Raw genomic sequence first — 19,499 nt, forward strand, 5'->3', positions numbered from 1 at the left:
AATGGAACCGACTTCAAAAACCTTGAAAATAATTTTCTACTAGTTTGAAGTCGGTGCCTCAGCACGAGTCAGCAGGAGTGATTTAAGTCAAATATATATTATGTAGGTGAGGTAGACGACTACTCCTGGTGGCGCGTGCTGAGGCACCGACTTTTTGAAGTCGGTTCCATTTTTTTTTTAAATATTTAATCTTTTTTTTTTATATTTTTCTAGGCAAATATAAAATAAATATAACTTATTGTAAGTGTGTGGGGATCAAGTCTATAACTGACAGTTACGAAACCCATGAATATTTTGTATGGAAAAATGTATTTTGTTTTATTTTATTTTTTCGACAATTTTTCAATGTTTTTAATACTTATTATCCTATTCCTTACGGAGACAAATCCAAAAACACAAAAATTATAAAAATTGGTCCAGCCGTTCTCGAGTTATAAATGGTTTAACTAATACAACTTCGTTTTATGTTATAAATAAATAAAAATAAATGTACCTACCTACACTCATAAGTACATTTTGCTAAAAAGAGTAAATTTTGACAAAAAATAATCAAATCTGACTTCCAAAACTTACATTATAAGTTACTTTCATACAATCACAACTTTTGATATGGGATCCACTTTAATTAGGTATGTCATATTAATTGTCATGACTGTACTGTTAGTAAGATTTCGGTACCTAGTAAAAGAGTGTTAAAAATAATAATTTCACTTAATTTATTTCACTGAATGACAAAAATCTTTCACTAAGATTCTAATCTTAATTTTTTAAGATTTTTACGAATCTAATTATCGTTAGTAAGTCTAATTTTTTACCGACACTAATTGTTGGATATACTAATCAGAACGGCTGCTTATCAGCATTTTTTATAAGTGTTTATCAATTGCTTTCCATTTTTGTTTTGTATTGATTCATAATTATTAAATCGTGTAAAACTTAATTTAATTTTACCATTACACCGTTATCTGCGAATAACCTCTTTTAGTGACTGTTTACCTAAGCATGTCTCAATGTCTTATTTATACATATTATTATGTAGACAGATAAAATACATATTATATTAACTCTTTTTCCCTTTGTTAAAAACACAGCATGTTTTAATATCAAAACCCGCATCGATATTAAATCGTCCCACTCGACCGGAGGGTCCGTGGCGTGGGAGCGGCCAGTCGTAAACACACGGTTTTAGACGGGATGGGTTAAATTTAGACAAATCTGTAGCCAGTCCTTCTGTACTTCGTAAAGAGAACTGAATTGATTTAAAATGTCAGCAGACTTAATGGTATAGAAATTTGTCGGCTTGCGTAAATTTCTGTGACGCTATTTAGTTAACATTAGGTAAATACGTAAATACAGTGGAATTTACTCGCTGCAGTATAAAAAGTTCGACTAGAGCTCTATTTTTATTTATTTATATTTGAGCGTTTTATTTTTTGATTTTCTTCTTTTATATCTATTTGAACTTTTTTAAACATCTTTTAGGTAGGTTCCCACACTTAGGACACATATTTTTTATTTAAGGAATATTAAAGTTTCTTTGGTTTTTATCATTGATACGTCTTACCACTAATTATGCTGTCAAAGAACGCTCCGCAAAATCATTTTATCTCAATCGTTAGGAAACTTTACTATATTTTGCTAGTTTCTTGATTACAGAAAGGCTTAGGTATTATTGTCATAAGTATCTCCGCTGCCCGTCATTTAAAAGAACCGTTTTCTAAACTAAATCTCTTTTAATCACACTTAACGCTGTCACCACTCCTGTAACACATTCAGCCAGTTGAATTACAGCTTCGTAACGAATATTCAGGCTGTTTAATTAAAGCCCTAATGAGTTTTCATTTCGTTCCCACCCCGCCGTCTCCAGCGACCAATTATAGAGATTACACGCACCCGGAGCTGTTTAAACTTTTCCCATCAACCCATCACTCTTAAATTAAAACATAGGACACCCCTATCTCAGATCTGCCTTTGACGATTGTTTTGGTGTGGAATTGTACGGAAATTGGGTAGGGGTAAAAAATTGATCGAGATTTTTATTAAATTTAAATGTTAAAATCTTCGGCATGGTAAATACTTTTAGGGCTTATTTTTAAATCCTCTGGCTAATAATTACATATATACCTAAACTAATAGTAATAAATAATATCTATACCTAGGAGCTAAACATGCTTTGTTTTTTTCAATATTTCATTGAATTTTAATACAATTATAGGACATGTTTTAAAATTCAAATGAACTGTAAAATTATGGCGAGAAGAAAATATTACAAACTCAATAAGCGAAAGGTACTCGTAACAACATACATAGGTATTGCACGCGTATTAGTTACATCTCCATAAATCCCTACTACATACTATCGAATTTGATACCAATGACATTTATTTGTAACCTCTTATTCCTGGTAGTACCACCAACTTGTTTCACCAGTGCGTCGAAAATGAATTGTCTTTTCTCGTGATACCACTGAATAATAATTGTTGCTCTACTTAAAACTTAGGAGAGTTATAAAGATGTTAGTATTGACTGACTTTTACAACTTGCAAAATAATATATTTTCAAATTTCTTCGGTTTCGCTGGTTACCATAAAGTCAAAACAACCGGACAATAAAACTCAAGAGGAGGTCTCATAGATAGCTTCCATGAATAATGCATGAAAAGCTGAAAGGAAACTTTAGCCACAGACCATTTCCCCGGAACTATGGACCAGCCGAAATTGTATCAAGGGGAGACTTTTTTTTATTATTTATGTAATATTTTGCAATTTTTTAAATCAGAAGGGTGGATCCCCTTGCTAAAGGGTGGGCTCTGAATGAATTTATAGTTCTTTGTAGATAAACATATCAATTTGTTAGTGTTTTGTTAAGTATGTGAAGCATTGTTGGTCCTACGTGGACTCAGTTGGGCTGATGACTCCGATGGCTAGAGACGGAATTAAGAGTGACTTTATGTTTTATGTCTCGTTGTTGCGGGCATACATTGTGAGTGGCATGCCAAGTGAACTCGTGTAATAAGTTGCAGCCTTTTCAGGTCAGTGCCTAAGTACTGTGATCAATTGTTCAAAGATTTTACTAATTTAACAAAAGCATACAATTTGATAAGTTATTATTGATTTAATTTTGCCTAACTGAATGTAGCTACGAATGTCACATGCCTTAGATTGTCTTGGAGTTATAGTATTGTGGTCAGCTCGTAGAGCAATTTATTGACAACAAACTGCTGCCTAACTGCCTAAACAGCCAACATCATTATTTTGAAATTTACTCGCAAAAATGTAGGCTAAATTATTACACGAACAAATGACACTTCGTATTATGTAAATAAGCAGTATCACTAAATAATTTGCAAAAGCTTATGATAGAGCTTTAATTTACAGATTCTACAAGTTTTTATTTAGTTTCACCTGTCCTGTTGTCTGTCTGTCTGTCTGTAATCAAATCTTGCAAGTTAAATTCGACCAACTTCCAGTAGTTAGATTGAATTAAAATTTGGTATAATTATGTAAATTGTGTGACAATTTAATAATCTGGTAGTGACATCCTGAAGTCCGGCCAGGATCGTCTCCACTGGACGGAACTCTCCAACGGTTAATGGCATCGACTTGAAATTTGGTATGCAAATGTAGTTTGGGTGACAATACAAGTACAGTTAACAAAAAGTACAGTAAGCAAAAAAAGCTTGTATTAAAAATTATTGACCAGGCTTTTCGGCTTCAAATACATACTTGAATATTTCGGTTCAACAGTTGAATATTGTTCAACAGTTTTTGTTCAATTGTTTTACATCAATTGAAATCTCTTTTTATTTTTCTGGCGCACATAGAGTTGGGCGGTTTCCGAACGCCACATTCCTTCATCTTCCTGTGACGTTCATCACGGATAGAAGAAGCTCCTATTTAAAGAGATAAACAAGCTAGTGTTTATAACGATCCGTTGTTTACCACCATTCTCGTTCGACCGTATCCGCTAACCACTTCCTGTGAAAAAATCAGAGCAACCGCCTTGCGTAATCCAATACCATTCCGAGCAACTTTGCTTCTGAATCGATTGGAAAGCAAGCGAATAAAATCGATTTTCCCCCAAATTGAATAGTCGTAAAATGTAGGCAGCAGTTTTAATGTTCGGATTGTTTACACCGTGGCGTCGCGAGTGTAAACGCTTGTCGATAATTGATGATTTGATTTACAGCAACACTAAACAACCGGTGTTTAGGCAATCGCGATATGTACGCCTTTGAATAATATCGAGAGATAAAATACCCTGAGATAATTACACATATCTATATCTTATACTTCTTTTGTATTTAACATGGCCTAAACTTAATGTTTTTTGTAAATATTATACTTAATTTAAAAATAAGTAATTATTTTAAGGGATAACACGGAATGCAATGAAAAAAATAAAGGTTCAAGCTCGATATGAACAACAACAAGGTTCGATAAACTTCAGAAGGAAAAATAATTTTCGAAAGTAAACAAAACCATTGCAGGTTCCTGCCTACATATAAGTCATGTAACAAAGCCAGCCTTCAAACAAAAGCCTGCGCCGGAGTCGTTCCGCTTCAGCGGTCGCGGCGCTGAATTACAAAGAAATATTCACACTCGCACAAACTCAGTCGGTTTCCATACGTCACCCATTAAAAAACCGTAATTATCCGATTTAGAGTTCAACGCTCGTATAACTGCTGTGCTCATAAACGGAAGGTAGCACCTATAAATTTTATACGATAAACAAAGAAACAATTGCAGTTGTAATGACAAACTTTTGCGGTAGGTTATGGAGCATTGTCGGCCTTCCGTGTGTTTTTAAGATTTTATGCAAGGTTCGTTGGAACACCGAGTTTAAGAGTAGATTTATAAGCTGGCTGGAAATAAAGTTCAACGTTCTGCTTTAAGATCCGTAAAGTTCCTTAATAGGTATTCAAGAGACAGGGTTGTAATACCGCTTTTGGTGTCAACGTTCATTTTGATTTTAATTTCCCCTAAAGGGGAAGTTAGGTACTAATTTATGTAGAATATCTAACGAGGAATAGCTAAACGTACCTGAATTATAACAAATAAGGTCATTAAGATTAGCAAAGAGTCATAAATAGTCCACGTAAAAAATAATGTTAGAATGCGGAATCTTTCTAGTTTACTATATTTGCATCCACTGTATACCTAATTGGAACATGAACTTTTTAAAATTACACTAATTTCGTCAATATTATAAATAGTACCTAATAGGTTAGCCTTGAAAATTATACTTATTTTAACTTAGTCAATGTGTTCTTGATTATTTTGAGTACGACGATATGAGTGTTATTTCAAAAAGTTCATATTCCAATGACATTTGACATCGTTAAATTTAACGATGTCAACTCGATATTGACGTGACTGATTCGTGATTTAAGTAGCAACAGAGTGAAATAGCCATTTCATTGTGGATAAATCCACGACAAATATATAGGTATTTATTATTTAACAAGAGCTTTGACTGGCCCATTGCTTTCACGCAGGGATAGAAAACATTTTGACACATAAATAATTATTAATATCCCATAATAAGCATAATTTATTTGTACCCCGTCTCGGGCCGCGAGCACAAACGCGCGTTACGATAGTAATAAACTTTTATCGCTTGTTCTTTCAAGTATTATTTGACAGTGTTGATGCGTTAAATCGCGATTAATAGATGATTAGCCATTCGGCGCGAGTTAACAGCCATCTTGTAATAAATTGTGTTTATTAGGAATCAATCACGATACGGAAGGACGTCCCTTCTACACTTGACCTCTGGGTATGAGCTGTAAATTATTTTTATCGACCGCATCTTAATGGCTTTAATGCGTTGTACTGGCTGCTGGTGTAAATTATATGCAACTATGTGCATGGCTAAGCGTTTAAGGTTATCGCTGCTTAGGAATTTCTACTTTTTGTTGAACACAGGAAGGGTCTCGTTATTATTATTAATTATTGTAAGCCTAATTCTTGTGGTATCCTCAAACTAAATTAAACCAAAAAGTTTAGCAAAATTCCGTGTAAAATAAACATTAGGTACTTGGCTCCACATGCTCTTTCTTCATTCGTTACTCGTTGTTACCAACTAGGTATACTCATAGCTTAAAACATCTAGTTTAGTTGACTATGCAATTAAACTAGATTTTTTAAGCTATGAGTATAAATAGGTACTTACACAAGAGGTCCTGTAGTATTATCAAACTTAACAAAACTTACGACATTCCACATACAATATCTGTTATTCCGCTTATCCTTAATTCGTTACCCGTTACCAGTGCATAGTAGCAACGTGTATATAATATATGACTTTAAGTTTTGGTTTACCCATTTTTTAAAGATGCGTTTTAAGCATGCATGTTAAGAAAGTTAAATTTAAAATACACGAGACACTCCAACATTTTAATCGTCTGTTAATGTTGTCTGTCATAACTTATAATTATCATTTATAACTTATCAACACCATTTGCAAATAACATACCTCTAGGTACTTTAACGCATATAATATATCTCTTCTTCAATAAACCTGCACTTAGTAAAGATTATCTCTGTAGTTGTAAATAATGCGTTACTGCACCTCTGACTAATTTACGAGTGGCACGTAAGAGCATGTGCACGCACGCAACTAACTGAGGCAAAATTGTAAGATATTTTACTGCCTACTTGTTTTTTAATGGTTGTTTTAAGGCTTATTAAGGGATGATGGATGATTGTAAGGATAGAAAAACATGTGTTTTCTTGTTTTCGTTATCCGTGGCATGTGTCTTTCGTGAGGTTTAAAGAAATGTTTTTATTACGTATAAGACGTTGTTTAAAATATTTACGAACAAGATAACAAACATTTTGTAAGAAAAAAAACCGGCTAAGTGCACCTTTTTAGATTTTTCAAGCAAACAGTTTAGCTGACAGAGGGAGCGTTTTACTTAGCTCTAGCAAATACAAGCAATTTAAATATAAATCCTTTTCAAAGATACCTATCCCTGAATAAAAAATAATAATAATAATAAACCTGGAAATATTTAGGGGAAGGCGAGGGAAAAAAATCATCCACACATCAACCATCATGAGCGAATTTTCTAAACATTTATATTTTTTTTTTGTGATAGAGTTATCTGACTTCTTCTTTGCATTGTTACAGATCTTGTCAAGATGGTGTGAATTAAGGAAATTGAAAACATTGCCAAAACGTCTCCTTAGAGGTCAGTGTTTTGATGTCACTAGATATGACAAACTTTATAGAAATAGAAAAATCACACACGACGTAGCGCCGGCACTGCAAAGTTAAAAATTACCTGTCTATGCATTTTTAGTAGGATTCTTGCTACTCTATGTACGAGATGGTAAGTATCTAAGTACTTTAATAAAATCCGATTTTCTGTTCAGTAACATTTACATAATATATCCCTCCGTAGGTATTCCGTCCATCGTTTTTTTTCTAAAAAAAAATAGGTACTTAGTAAGGATATAAGTCATGAACACGTCGGAAGGATGGTCATCTCAACTTCACCTTTGGCTTAAATACTACCGAGAGCAGTTGTAGATAGAGCATTTAGATATCTCAAAGAATCGTAGTTGCAACTTCATCAAGTGTTTTTTTGTTTCTGATAAATGAAAGCTAAATGACGTAAAAAACATACCGCATTTTAATTGTGGAACAAGATTTCTACATCTTGATAAGTTCTCATTTTGAAAGATATCGTGCCAAAAATTCGATTTTATTAATTATTTTTGTATCGCTCTCCATTAATAAATATTTTTACTGTAGGTATTTGAATAAATACCTATATTTACTAGAAAGTATGAATGAAATAATAGACTAACTTAGCCGGTTTGTAAGCAAGTGAACATTTCTCCAACCAGTTTTGACTCTCCGTCACCCGAAACCCGCCATACTTCTTTTTTTAATTTTTCATTCCCCTTCTCGAATCGAAAGAACGCTCTGCGATTTGCTAACAGCTCTTTCGTCCCTGTTCCGGCAGTATAAAAGAGATAGCAATAAAAACGCGTTTTCACGCGGCATACGGCAGCTTACACGCGAGTAACAGAGAGAGATGGCAAACTAACATGGCGTCAGACATTCGGTGGCTGATATGGCAACTAAAAATGTTTTGGCACACAGCTGTGATGTCGCACGTGTGTGCATTTTCTTGTGTTGTGATAGGAAAGGTGCCAGTGCTCAGATGTTGACAACTTTTGGAAGAAGAATAGATAATCAGATAATCTGAAAATAAGGGTTTTAATAGCCATTTAAAAAAAAAGTATTTTTCAAAACAATCCTTTGTGCTTGAAAACATTAGTTTTGAATGGAAAACTCATAAGCGAAATAGAATTATTTTTTTTAGTATATTTTATGTTTATTTTTTTATCAAATAACTTATGGCTCGTCAAAAGAGCTTTAATTATTTTATGTGTATAAATAATTAGAAAAATTAGCATTGACTACAACTATTTCATTACCATATTTATTTGTATATATGATAGTTCATTTTATAAATACATGCCTAATGAAGGAAGTTTATAATTTATTCCTCACAAAATATTAAAATTACAATTCAACCATAATTAACAATGAAATAATAACTAAGATCAGAATCAAAATTTAAAATAAATTAAATTATTTAAATCTATTTATATTAACTAAAGATATCAGTGATACAAAATTTTGAATGCTAGTGCCAACTTACCAGCATTAGGTGTTGTGGTGGGAAACATAATCGAAACAATCTGTTTTTGATGCCGCACTTCGCTGATATTTTTAGATTTTGGCCTGAAATTGTACATATCTTCGTTAAATATATTTTGTCATAAATATTTTTCGATAGAACCATCAATTTTACTGCAGCCACATAATAGTTTTTTTTTACCTTCTGCAACATTTAATCTGAAAATAGTAAAATTTAAAATAAATTAAATTATTTAAATCCATTTATATTAACTAAAGATATCAGTGATACAAAATTTTGAATGCTAGTGCCAACTTACCAGCATTAGGTGTTGTGGTGGGAAACATAATCGAAACAATCTGTTTTTGATGCCGCACTTCGCTGATATTTTTAGATTTTGGCCTGAAATTGTACATATCTTCGTTAAATATATTTTGTCATAAATATTTTTCGATAAAACCATCAATTTTACTGCAGCCACATAATAGTTTTTTTTTTTACCTTCTGCAACATTTAATCTGAAAATAGTAAATATCTAGACACTGTACTATAAATATCCGTATTGGCAGAATAATAATTTAATTACTTATCATTTATTGTGAAAGTGGTATTTGTTGTGTCACTAATTCATATCATTAAATTATTTTTCCTACGAATCTTTATGTTAAAAAAAACTTTAACCAACTTTGCAGTCTTGTTGCTTTTGTTCTTTGCCTTCTACATAATTATATGCATGTAAGCATTATCTCTTTATTCTATAGGTACATTTCTTCACTAAAACCAAAACTTAAATTTGAATACGTATTATTGCTCCAAAGGTTCCCAACTAATGCCATTCCACGTCCAGTCCACGCTATATTAGTTCAAGCAAAATCTTTAAGATGGCGCTGAAATCAATTCTGACTGAAGACCACGGAAAGCTTTTCTAATGTCCTTTTCCTGTTCCTTTTAGTCTTGGTTATCAATCAAAAATAATTTTAATCGATTAGTTTATATGCAACTTTCTTGAGCAAAAAATCTGAACTTAAACTAGAAACGATACTACAGAGTATAATCTGTTTGACATATAATCATTTTACTCTTTTTTACTCTCATACAGGTATACCCGAAACATGTGAAGCTAATGTCTCACGACGCTTAAGAGTTATAAAATATAGTACATAAAACAAAGAAAATATAGTGAAAGTAAATAATACAGTCTGTAAAATCTCATCTCAACTCAAACTCGTTCCTGCAGTATCACTACCTACGAATTAGCTTTCAAAGCTTTTGACTCTACAACTTAATTCCTAGCAACAACGATAGATGGCGCTGAAATCAATTTCAGATAACATTTCATTACCAAATTCATTGAATTTAAATTATGTATTTTATACAGAGTTACAGAACTAGTTTTTTAGTTATGTAGATATATAATAATGTAGATAAAACTATTGTTTGAGTTCTTGAGCAATAAACCTGAAGTCTTTATAGTTAAGATCAATCTCGTTTCTACCTACTTATTTACTTATTAGGTACCTAGGCTAGCTGCCTACTTTATGAATATTAACGTACCTATTAGTAGATGCATAAAAGTAGGAAGATATCTAGGTAATATAATTGGCAATTTATTTAAATTTAATTACTTATAAAATGCTACAAAGTGGCAAGAAGACAGATCCTATGCCAAAATTCATTGCAGCCGCAGCAGAATCGCATTAACAGTGGAATCGACAATTGTATGACAGTATTTACATCCGAAAAAAAACAATGAGGCTAATAGCATATTGACCGGTACTTATTTGAAAATCTTTGATATCACACGAATGACATTAAACCTTAGAGTAGCAGGTAAAGGAATTTCTAGGTCAACCCATAATAGATGTGAAACAGTGTAAAATCAAAATTTTGTATAACAATGGTTTAAATCTATGAATTTCTTTTCACATGTGTAATAACAGTGCTGATTGTACCTAGGCATCTCTGCGGTGTGTTTGAAGATATCAATAGTAAAAAAAAAAAACCTTCTTCTGTTACTTTAATACAACAAAATCCTTTAGCAAGTAACTTTACAATCAAGAAACAATAACAGATTTTAACTTTAAAAGCAACTAGCTAATAAATATTCATGAGGACGGACGGACATTTCGTCTAAGGACAGTCTTTTGTCCCCACTACTACAAAGCTTCTAAAATTGACCTACTTTTCTATAAAAATTCAAATGAGTTTTTTGCTAAGAGAAAGCTAGTCAGCACTGCACAATCAGTATCGTGTGGGTCTCAAGTCGAGAAAGGAGTGTGCATCGCACGAAATGTTGCAATTTGGAAGAAAAATATAAATTGTTTGTAGAAGAAAAAGGAAAATGCGTGCGAGCATGCCTTTAACGCGCTGGGAGGTTCCCACGAGTGCGGAGAGATGGCGTTGGAAGAGGTATTTATTTCTCAACTCTACATTATTATAACAAATAAACGGCGTGTCGTTCCGACTTCGCCGCACAGGTACTATTTATTTTAAATTTTGATTGTTTTTTAATTCATGTAAACTTTGTCCAGCAAGGCAAATGGGTCCAGCTGTTTTTAAATTTTGCGCTTGTGAACAAATTTAGTCATTAATGTTTATTTTGAAAGACTTGTGCGTTCTCAAGAGTTAAATGTCCATTATATATTTATGTATTTGGTTAGTACACTCAAGCTAAGAAATTGAGATATCGTCGTGTATCGAATTGTAGAATATTTATTAAAAAAACTCTGATTGTTAAGTGATTCGACCTAGATATATGCCTTCTCAAGCAGAGGACAGTGGTATGTTTAATTCAAGGCTTGAGCCTCTGAGTTTTACGAAATTCATGTGCGAAATTGCATTTGTAATTTACCACGAGCTTTAAGTGAAAGACATTATAATAATGATACCTGAAAAGTAATTCAGAAACGTGTGTGACTTTCTCATCCCACACCGGGCCCGCATGGGAACTACAGCCCATGACCTTAGATTAATAAAGAGGTGTAGGCCTAGCTATGAGACGTATATTTATTGACCTAGATGATAACTTTTAACCTTGGATGTGTCTGTGACCTTTGAAAATTTGTATAGATAATTCCAAGTTACCTATTAAAAAATGACAGTAATATACCTAATAACAATCAAACTGTGTACATATTCATATAATGTATTTACTTTTTTCTGTCACACTATTAGACATTTTGAGTTTTCATAACCTTATTATTTATTGTATTTAAAAGCGCAAAACAAATTGTCAGGCGTATCTCACAAATAAAAATAGTTATTTACCTCATGATATTTCCATATTAGGTACGTAATTCCAAGTAAGTATTGCACCTGCCTGTCTACATAAGTTGTAATCATTGGTTATAATTTATGAAACAAAACGGCCGGTTACACCACAGTGTGTGGTCTGTCTGATAGAGTTTTTTTTATACATACCAAGCGAAGTCTTTACGCTATAGTAACTTAATTTATCGCAAATGCTTGCTCAGGCGCAGCAGCATGATACGTGTAATAATCGAAACTTAGGAAGTACGAGGCGACAGCACACGATTTTACAGCTTCAGTTTAACTACGTTTTTATACAATTCGCTTATTTAATGAACTAAAGGCAATTATGAAGGAGTATGCGTTAGTACGTCTACCATTCGAGTGGCAAACGGTCGTGATCTTTATATGTGAAGATAACTCGTATTTGTATTCGCAACGCGTCAAGTGTTTACGAGTAGTTTGGTGATGGTGACAGGTTATGTGTAATTTGGTGGGAGTTGGGAGTGCTTTGCTTGATGATACACACGAGCTTCACGGATGCAGCAGTCTTACACATACGAGTATGGCCCTGTAGTTACAAGGTAATTGGTAGGTTCTATATTATTGATATGAATGATGAAACTTACATAATAATGTGTAATGCATTGCCTCGTAGGTATCTTAGCTACTCCGTGAAATGTGAGATTGAATCATGTAAAATAACCGCGCTCGTGTTGAATATTTTTAATGTACCAATACGGTTAGTTTACCCACTATATAAAATAAAATAATTGAGGCGTGGCATGGCGTGGGGTAATTTTTCTTTCAATAATATATTGTGAGCAAAGTAGGTAAAGTATTTGAAAGATCTGGTAGGTCTGCGGCCTCGTTCAAGGATAGATTGAAGATACTATGGAAGTAATCGTGTTATTTTTATCTATATGTATTGTTTATTCATAATGTGCAAGTGTGTATCGTGTCCAGGTAAATAGTAAGTATATTATATATATATCATACTAATTGTTGTTTATTTAGTGTTATATGTTAATTATATTTCTTTCTTCTCACTGTGCATAAATTACTGTTCGCCTACTTATCTTGAGAGACAAGTTCGCCTTTGTACTCTTTTTGTTTTGTTGTTTTCTTTTGTATTATTTTGTGTTTTATGTGCACTAAAATATTTATATACATACATACATAAGTATTGTTATTCTTCATCACGTATTTTAGCGAATTAAAAGTTGGGAACACAATCAGTGCAAAATGTCCCGATTGAATTAATCTTCAAAATTACGTACCTATTTTGTGACTAATAATTTACCTATGTATAAAAATTCATAGTACAAAATTTTCAAGAATGATAATAATACTATTTATGTATTTATAAAATAAGGATAAATCAATATATTCAGTTTACTTTTTATGATTGATTTAAAACCTTTGCTGCATAAGATTTTTTAATCCCTGACATAAAAAGAAAGTGTTATAAGTTTGACCGCTTTGTGTGTTTGCGCGTCTGTGTGTCTCGGAGTGTGTGTGTGTCTGCATGTGGCACCGTAGCTCTTAAACGGTTGGATCGATTTAAATGCGTTTTTTTTTAATTTGAATCAGATATTTTAGCGTTGGTTCTTAGACATGTTTCATCAAAGTTGTTTTTGAGATATTGAACTTTGAAGTGACAACGTCAGGGGTTTTACTTTTAAAGCTCTCTTATGTTAAGCATATTAGTATATGGGCGTAGTTAGCGCTTGAAATTATTATTTTTTTAATGCAAACGCACGCACAAAACGTGATAGACGGAGTTTCAAGAACTTTTCTTACCCCAGCTCTCACTATCATCAGCCTATAGCAGTCCACAGCTGGACATAGGCCTCCCCCAATGAGCCCAGCTTTATTTTCCTCCAATTAATAAAACAAAAAATATTAGTTAAATAAGTATCGATAATGATAGGAAGCAGTAGTGGCCGAGTGGTTTCACCTATGGCCTCTTAAGCAGAGGATCGTGGGTTCAAATCCCGGCTCGCACCTCTGAGTTTTTCGACATTCATGTGCGGGATTACATTTGAAATTTACCACGAATTATACGGTGAAGGAAAACATATGTGAGGAAACCTGCAAAAACCTGCGAAGTAATTCAATGGTGTGTGTGAAGTTCCCAATCCGCACTGGGCCCGCGTGGAAACTAAGGCCCAAGCCCTCTCATTCTAAAAGAGGAGGCCTGTGCCCAGCAGTGGGACGTATATAGGTTGGGATGAGAAGAATCGATAACGTTTCATTTCTTCGCGGGTGTTCTCAGTAAATTATGCGTCCGCTAACACCGACCCACGAATGCATTTATCGCCTCGTTGACGCCAATAAGCGTCGGCAGTCACTCACTGACTCATGTATAACCTAGAAACGATGCTAAAGCAATGCATGTTACATACATTACGCGTTTCAGAAATACATCTTTTTGAAGAGCTTCTTTCAAAAGGAGAGATACACTGACGAGCCAAAATAATGTTTCCTGTTATACCTACCTAATATGTATTTTTAAATTCAATCAGATAATGCAAATTAATTTCTACCAGAGATGTTCACGTGCCTTATTAAAGATAATTTTTCAATGAATAAATTGTACCTAGCTTGCAGACAGCGAATTTAATGAGTAAGGCAAAGTTAGATTGTTTGAGACCACATTGTTTTTTTTAATTTCTGACGCACTCTTATATTGGCAGTCATCAGTCAGTGTGAGGATACTTCGAAAGTAATTTCAATACCTTCCTAGCTAAATAGAAAACATTATAAAACTTCGACCAATTTAATACGAATATCTTAGCCAGATTTTATGGCGTTTCCTCATAAGAGGGGTGTAAGTGAAAACATGTTCGGAAGCAGGGAAATCCATGCAATAACAATAACTCATACAGTACCGAGCCCCCCCGCTAGATGGCGAGGCATGGACACAAGTAATCCATTTATTCTCGGGGCGAGCTTTATGTTGCTAACTCCTAAGCACTGCTGTATATTGTTTTATATTATTATTTATAAATATCGGTAGTTCGTGCCCCAGGATGTACCTCAGGGATTACAGAAGAGAGTTCCCCTGTGTCTTAATCAGCTATTTTAAGGATCTTGGGTAAAAAATGTTAAGAATGAGGTGTAGGTACTCCTCCCTCAACATCAAGTAGGTATGCAACATGTTAACATGTATCTATAGTTAGGGTTGCTACGTATATATAACCCTTGACAATTACGCTGAATTTCTATAAAATTGAACAGCATAATCTAGTGGAAAACAGGTTAAACAATGAACTTAAAACTAAAACCTTATCGGACTCTCATTACCAATCTACCAAATAATTATCCATCATAGTCCCATCCCAGCCTACATACGTCCCACTGCTGGGCACAGGCCTCCTCTCAGAACGAGAGGGCTATCTATCGAATGTATCTATAGTCTAAGCTCTTTTCAACATAGGTTTTACGATTTTTGTTTCCTTAATTTCTTAATTACATTCACTCAACTCTCATATTTTAACGCGTTTATTAGTGTTATGATAACGGGAAGACTAAAAGCATTGCATTCTGTAGAAAATACGTGTAATGTAATTTCTATTAAATGATCTTATAATTCTAATCCTATGTGCAACTAACCGGATATATTTAAAACTCTAGGACACCTATACTTTAACATACAAAAGCATGCCGGAGTCAAAACTGTATCTACCTGCTAATAATCCTAAGCTCACACGTCGATGATACTGCGAGTTCTTAATTAGTTACGTTTACAATGCCTTACGTTAAAGCTCCGAGAAAGTTTTTTCGAACAATGAAACGGTGCTGGAGGCGTTCGTAACTTATTAAAGCCGCAGCGCTTCGCATTCCTCTCCGTGAATAAGAAACTTTTGCGAGACGGCGTTATCCGAAGAATGTGAGTCTGCTATTACAGGCTGCTATCCTAAAGGGGGAATCTCAAAGTTCCCGACCCCGTGGAATTTTGCGGATGAATGTTTTAATTGCAACCTCGCGAGAATATTTTGTAATTGCGCGCCTTCACTCGGAGATATTATTGTTATAACGTCACTGGTTAAATTAAATGTTTAGGCGAGCGTTTTAACGCTTGCAATGATTATAAAAATCAGAGCTTGAGCCACTATATTATTGCAACTGTCATATGTATTGTTGCTTAAATCAAATTGATTCATAACCCGCGCATAACGGGAACCGATTTAGTACACTTCGAATTTCTCCCTAAAACAACTGAAAAGTTCTTCATCTAAATCTACAAAAAATCTACATGTTTTGCTCAGTATGTTTTGTTTTGTGAAAACAAAAATGAGGCAAATAAGCAAAGAATGTTGATTTTAATTATGAAATTATACTTTTTTGGTCCATACAAAATAATCGCTTTGATAAGACAAAGAGGTAGACGGCAACTGGAAAATTGATAATAGTTATACTTATAGTCCTTTTTTTGGAATGGCTAGCAAGTTAAGTAGAACTGAGCTAAGCATAAACTTAAAAAAAATCTATGAATTACCTACCTACATTTCCTCAATTTATCCTTCTCTTTTCTACTCTACCTATTTAATGTTGATTCTTAATCTCGGATCAGTATGCAAAACATAATCGATAACTTATAATGAACGCGTATCAGTCTAAAACTCCAAATATTAAAAGATGATTATCTTAAACTCGATTTTAAAAGTTACGTCAACTTTAGGTAGGTACCTAATGAATACTTCCCGAGCAAGATTTAATCTACTTGCCTTTGGTTCGTAATAAATGTCCTTTCAGCGAGAGTTTCCAGTAATCTCGCTTGAAATACTTTCGTAAGTACGAAAGAGTTCGCCCGATAGTATCAGACTGGTAACAAAGAAAGTTTTTATTGTACAAGTTCCCATTCCCTGTCGGCGGACGGCGTCTGCTTTTCCAATTTAAGAAAAAGCTAGTAAAACCTTACATTAGGTCCGGCATTCTGTATATACCTATTAAAAGTTAGACTTTGATTAGATTGGTCTTAATTTCTACGCAGCGATGATCGTGTGCAACGAATAATTCTTCGTTTTAAGCTTTCACCTCAACTGGTAGGGTCTGAATTCTCTTAGCATAGGTACTACAATTTTACTTATAGCGTGCTTTAGCAAAATGAAGTTTCCATTTACTACGAGAGCCTTCGCCTGTTCAAACTAATTTAGGTTCTCGATCAGTTTTTCCTCTAATAAACTTGAATATCGAGTAGTAAATCTTCCTTCAGCTTTGCTATTTGTGTTGAAATTATGAGGATATATCACGAATATTTCAGAATTACTAAGCCTGTAATTTGTGCCATGCTAGGTAGGTATTATAGTTTGATTTATGTGTCGTGCTAGTATGTAGGTACCCTAGCGATAGACTAAAACGAAGTTTTCTTACGTCAATTGTGCTTCATTGATTTTTACACGGATATTAGTTACGTAAACTTATGACGCGTTTTGGCTTCAGCTTTTTTTGCACTAGGTACCTTTTTACTCTAAAGTTACAAAAAATTAGGTACGTTTGTACTATACCTACCTATTCTTAAACCAGGAAACTTTAAAAATATGATACAACCTACAACTAAATATTTTGCGCGACTGATGTCATATTTTATGCTGTAATTTTTTTTGAGAAAAAAATAAATTATAATAAATTTGAATGTACTCGTAAAGAAACATGTCATAATTATAGTGTAATACTTTTAACATGTTTAATTACAAGTAAGTATATGTGTTTAAACTTACTTCTTTGGATACTCGATATTTTGTAAAACCTTTATTTACCTTGCTTCAACTACCTAGGCATTAAACTATTGACTCGAGTTTATTTTCAGCTTCTCACTGAACCGGTTATTCGATACAATATAATCCGTAGCATTCTCAATACGGCAGCCAACTTTATGTTTGAATTTAAATGGGTACATTTTATAATAATGTCTTTGAACCGCGCCGCACTCCCTCAGGGTATTTCTTTTACTCTTTTTATAATGTAATTTTCTTAAATCACCTTGGCCCTCCTCGCTCCCTATTGTCGTGAAATTATACCTACATCTGAAGTGAACAAAAGATTTTTTGTTCGCATAAAAATGGTTTTTTGCCAGGGAGATGATGCAGTGTCCTCTCATAATTATTCTATAAAAAAATATACTCCAGGATTTTCCACTTCAGACTACATAAATAAAATATAAATAAGTACATACCTACATTTCACACCAATCGATCTAGTTTCAAATTAAACAAAGTATCTAACTATTATGGATTAAAGGAGTACTAGATAAAAATATACACAACATTGCATGTATTATTGAAATATATTAAAACTCCATCCATAATATGGACACACACATCTACAGATGCAAATCATCCTAACGTTTTCGAACCCGGAACCTCAAGTTTCATAGTCAGGGCCACTAAACAAAGCTATCCGGTTGTTTATACAATGATAGCAATTTTCCTGTTTTTTGTGAAATAAAAAACATATTATCTAACCCGATTACGAAGCTAAGTAGCCATATGTTTGCAACAAATCAATCCTTAAATTCATCTACCTACTTCATTCTTAGAGAACAATGGATGACCATTCAATATCTTAAAACTCAAGGACTAATATGCTTCGTATTAAATATGCTACGACTTTCCTTAATTAACTTGTATGAAATGTACCTTATTATATGATTTGTAGGCACCGGCGTGGTTTCTGTTGCCCGCTGTTAATTAACAGGAAGCGATTATAGTCTGTGTCTAAACGATACTTTTTTATTCTAATTATAATACTCGTTATTTATTGACATGGGGCGTTTGAGGAGAGTTAATTTTACTAAGCAAGTTTTGTCTATTATAATATAATGGTTTGTACTCACCGAATTATAATTAATCAAGGGACATATAAACTTGCGTGTTATTTTTCCGATCACTTCATTTAAAAATAATAATTCGATGCTCACAATATCATTATTATATATTCGTAGCTCATAATTAAGTCATGTAGAAATTATTTGACTATTTATTTAATTATTAACTATCCTAAACAATGAGTTATTTAGACAGAATGAGTTTTAATTAAGCTATTCAAAGAAGGAACGCTGCCAGCATCTTCAAAATCTTGCCTAAGGGCATTCTTTTTAACTTTTTATTTTATTTGTATACTTTGAATATAAGGTTGAGTATAAATTTGTATAAAAGTAGTTTTAATGAAGTCTTGAAATATCAAATATATAATTTTCGGGTCACGAGTTTGTAACCAAACTTCTCTGAAACGACTAGATCGATTTTTATGATTTTTTGTGTGTATATTCGGTAGATCTGGGAATAGGACTTAAGCTATTTTTATACCCCTAAGTGTTAAGGGTAGGCCACCCCTAAATTGTTTTTTTATATTTTAGACTTAAAAAAAATATTTTTATTTTTTTATGATTTGGCTTTAAAAATACATACCACCCTAATTTTCATCTTTCTACCACTAAGCCCCATTTTTATAATATTAGTACTTACTTTAATAATTTTTGAATCCTTGGTGGTCGATAACTGATGATGATCAATTATCACTCGATTAGTTAACCCCGCCAGGCGTCTACCGGTGTCACTTCTCACCCAGTAAACAGCACGGAGTA

General features: G+C 33.4%; 1 protein-coding gene across 5 annotated transcripts in view; it reads left to right on the forward strand.

Annotated features, from left to right (window-relative positions):
* Window positions 1–19,499, forward strand: part of LOC141434082 (homeobox protein abdominal-B-like) — a 122,130-nt gene that overhangs the window by 69,536 nt on the left and 33,095 nt on the right. For 3 of the 5 annotated variants that reach the window (XM_074096356.1, XM_074096358.1, XM_074096357.1), the window contains one exon: window positions 7,135–7,195. The gene's annotated coding sequence lies outside the window, so the exon portion shown is untranslated. Of the gene's footprint in view, window positions 1–3,013; window positions 3,032–7,134; window positions 7,196–7,284; window positions 7,337–19,499 lie in introns of those variants that run through there. The other 2 variants (XM_074096359.1, XM_074096360.1) reach the window with 2 other exon arrangements.

This window comes from Choristoneura fumiferana, chromosome 13 (genome assembly GCF_025370935.1).
Source record: "Choristoneura fumiferana chromosome 13, NRCan_CFum_1, whole genome shotgun sequence".
NCBI classification, from domain to species: domain Eukaryota; kingdom Metazoa; phylum Arthropoda; class Insecta; order Lepidoptera; family Tortricidae; genus Choristoneura; species Choristoneura fumiferana.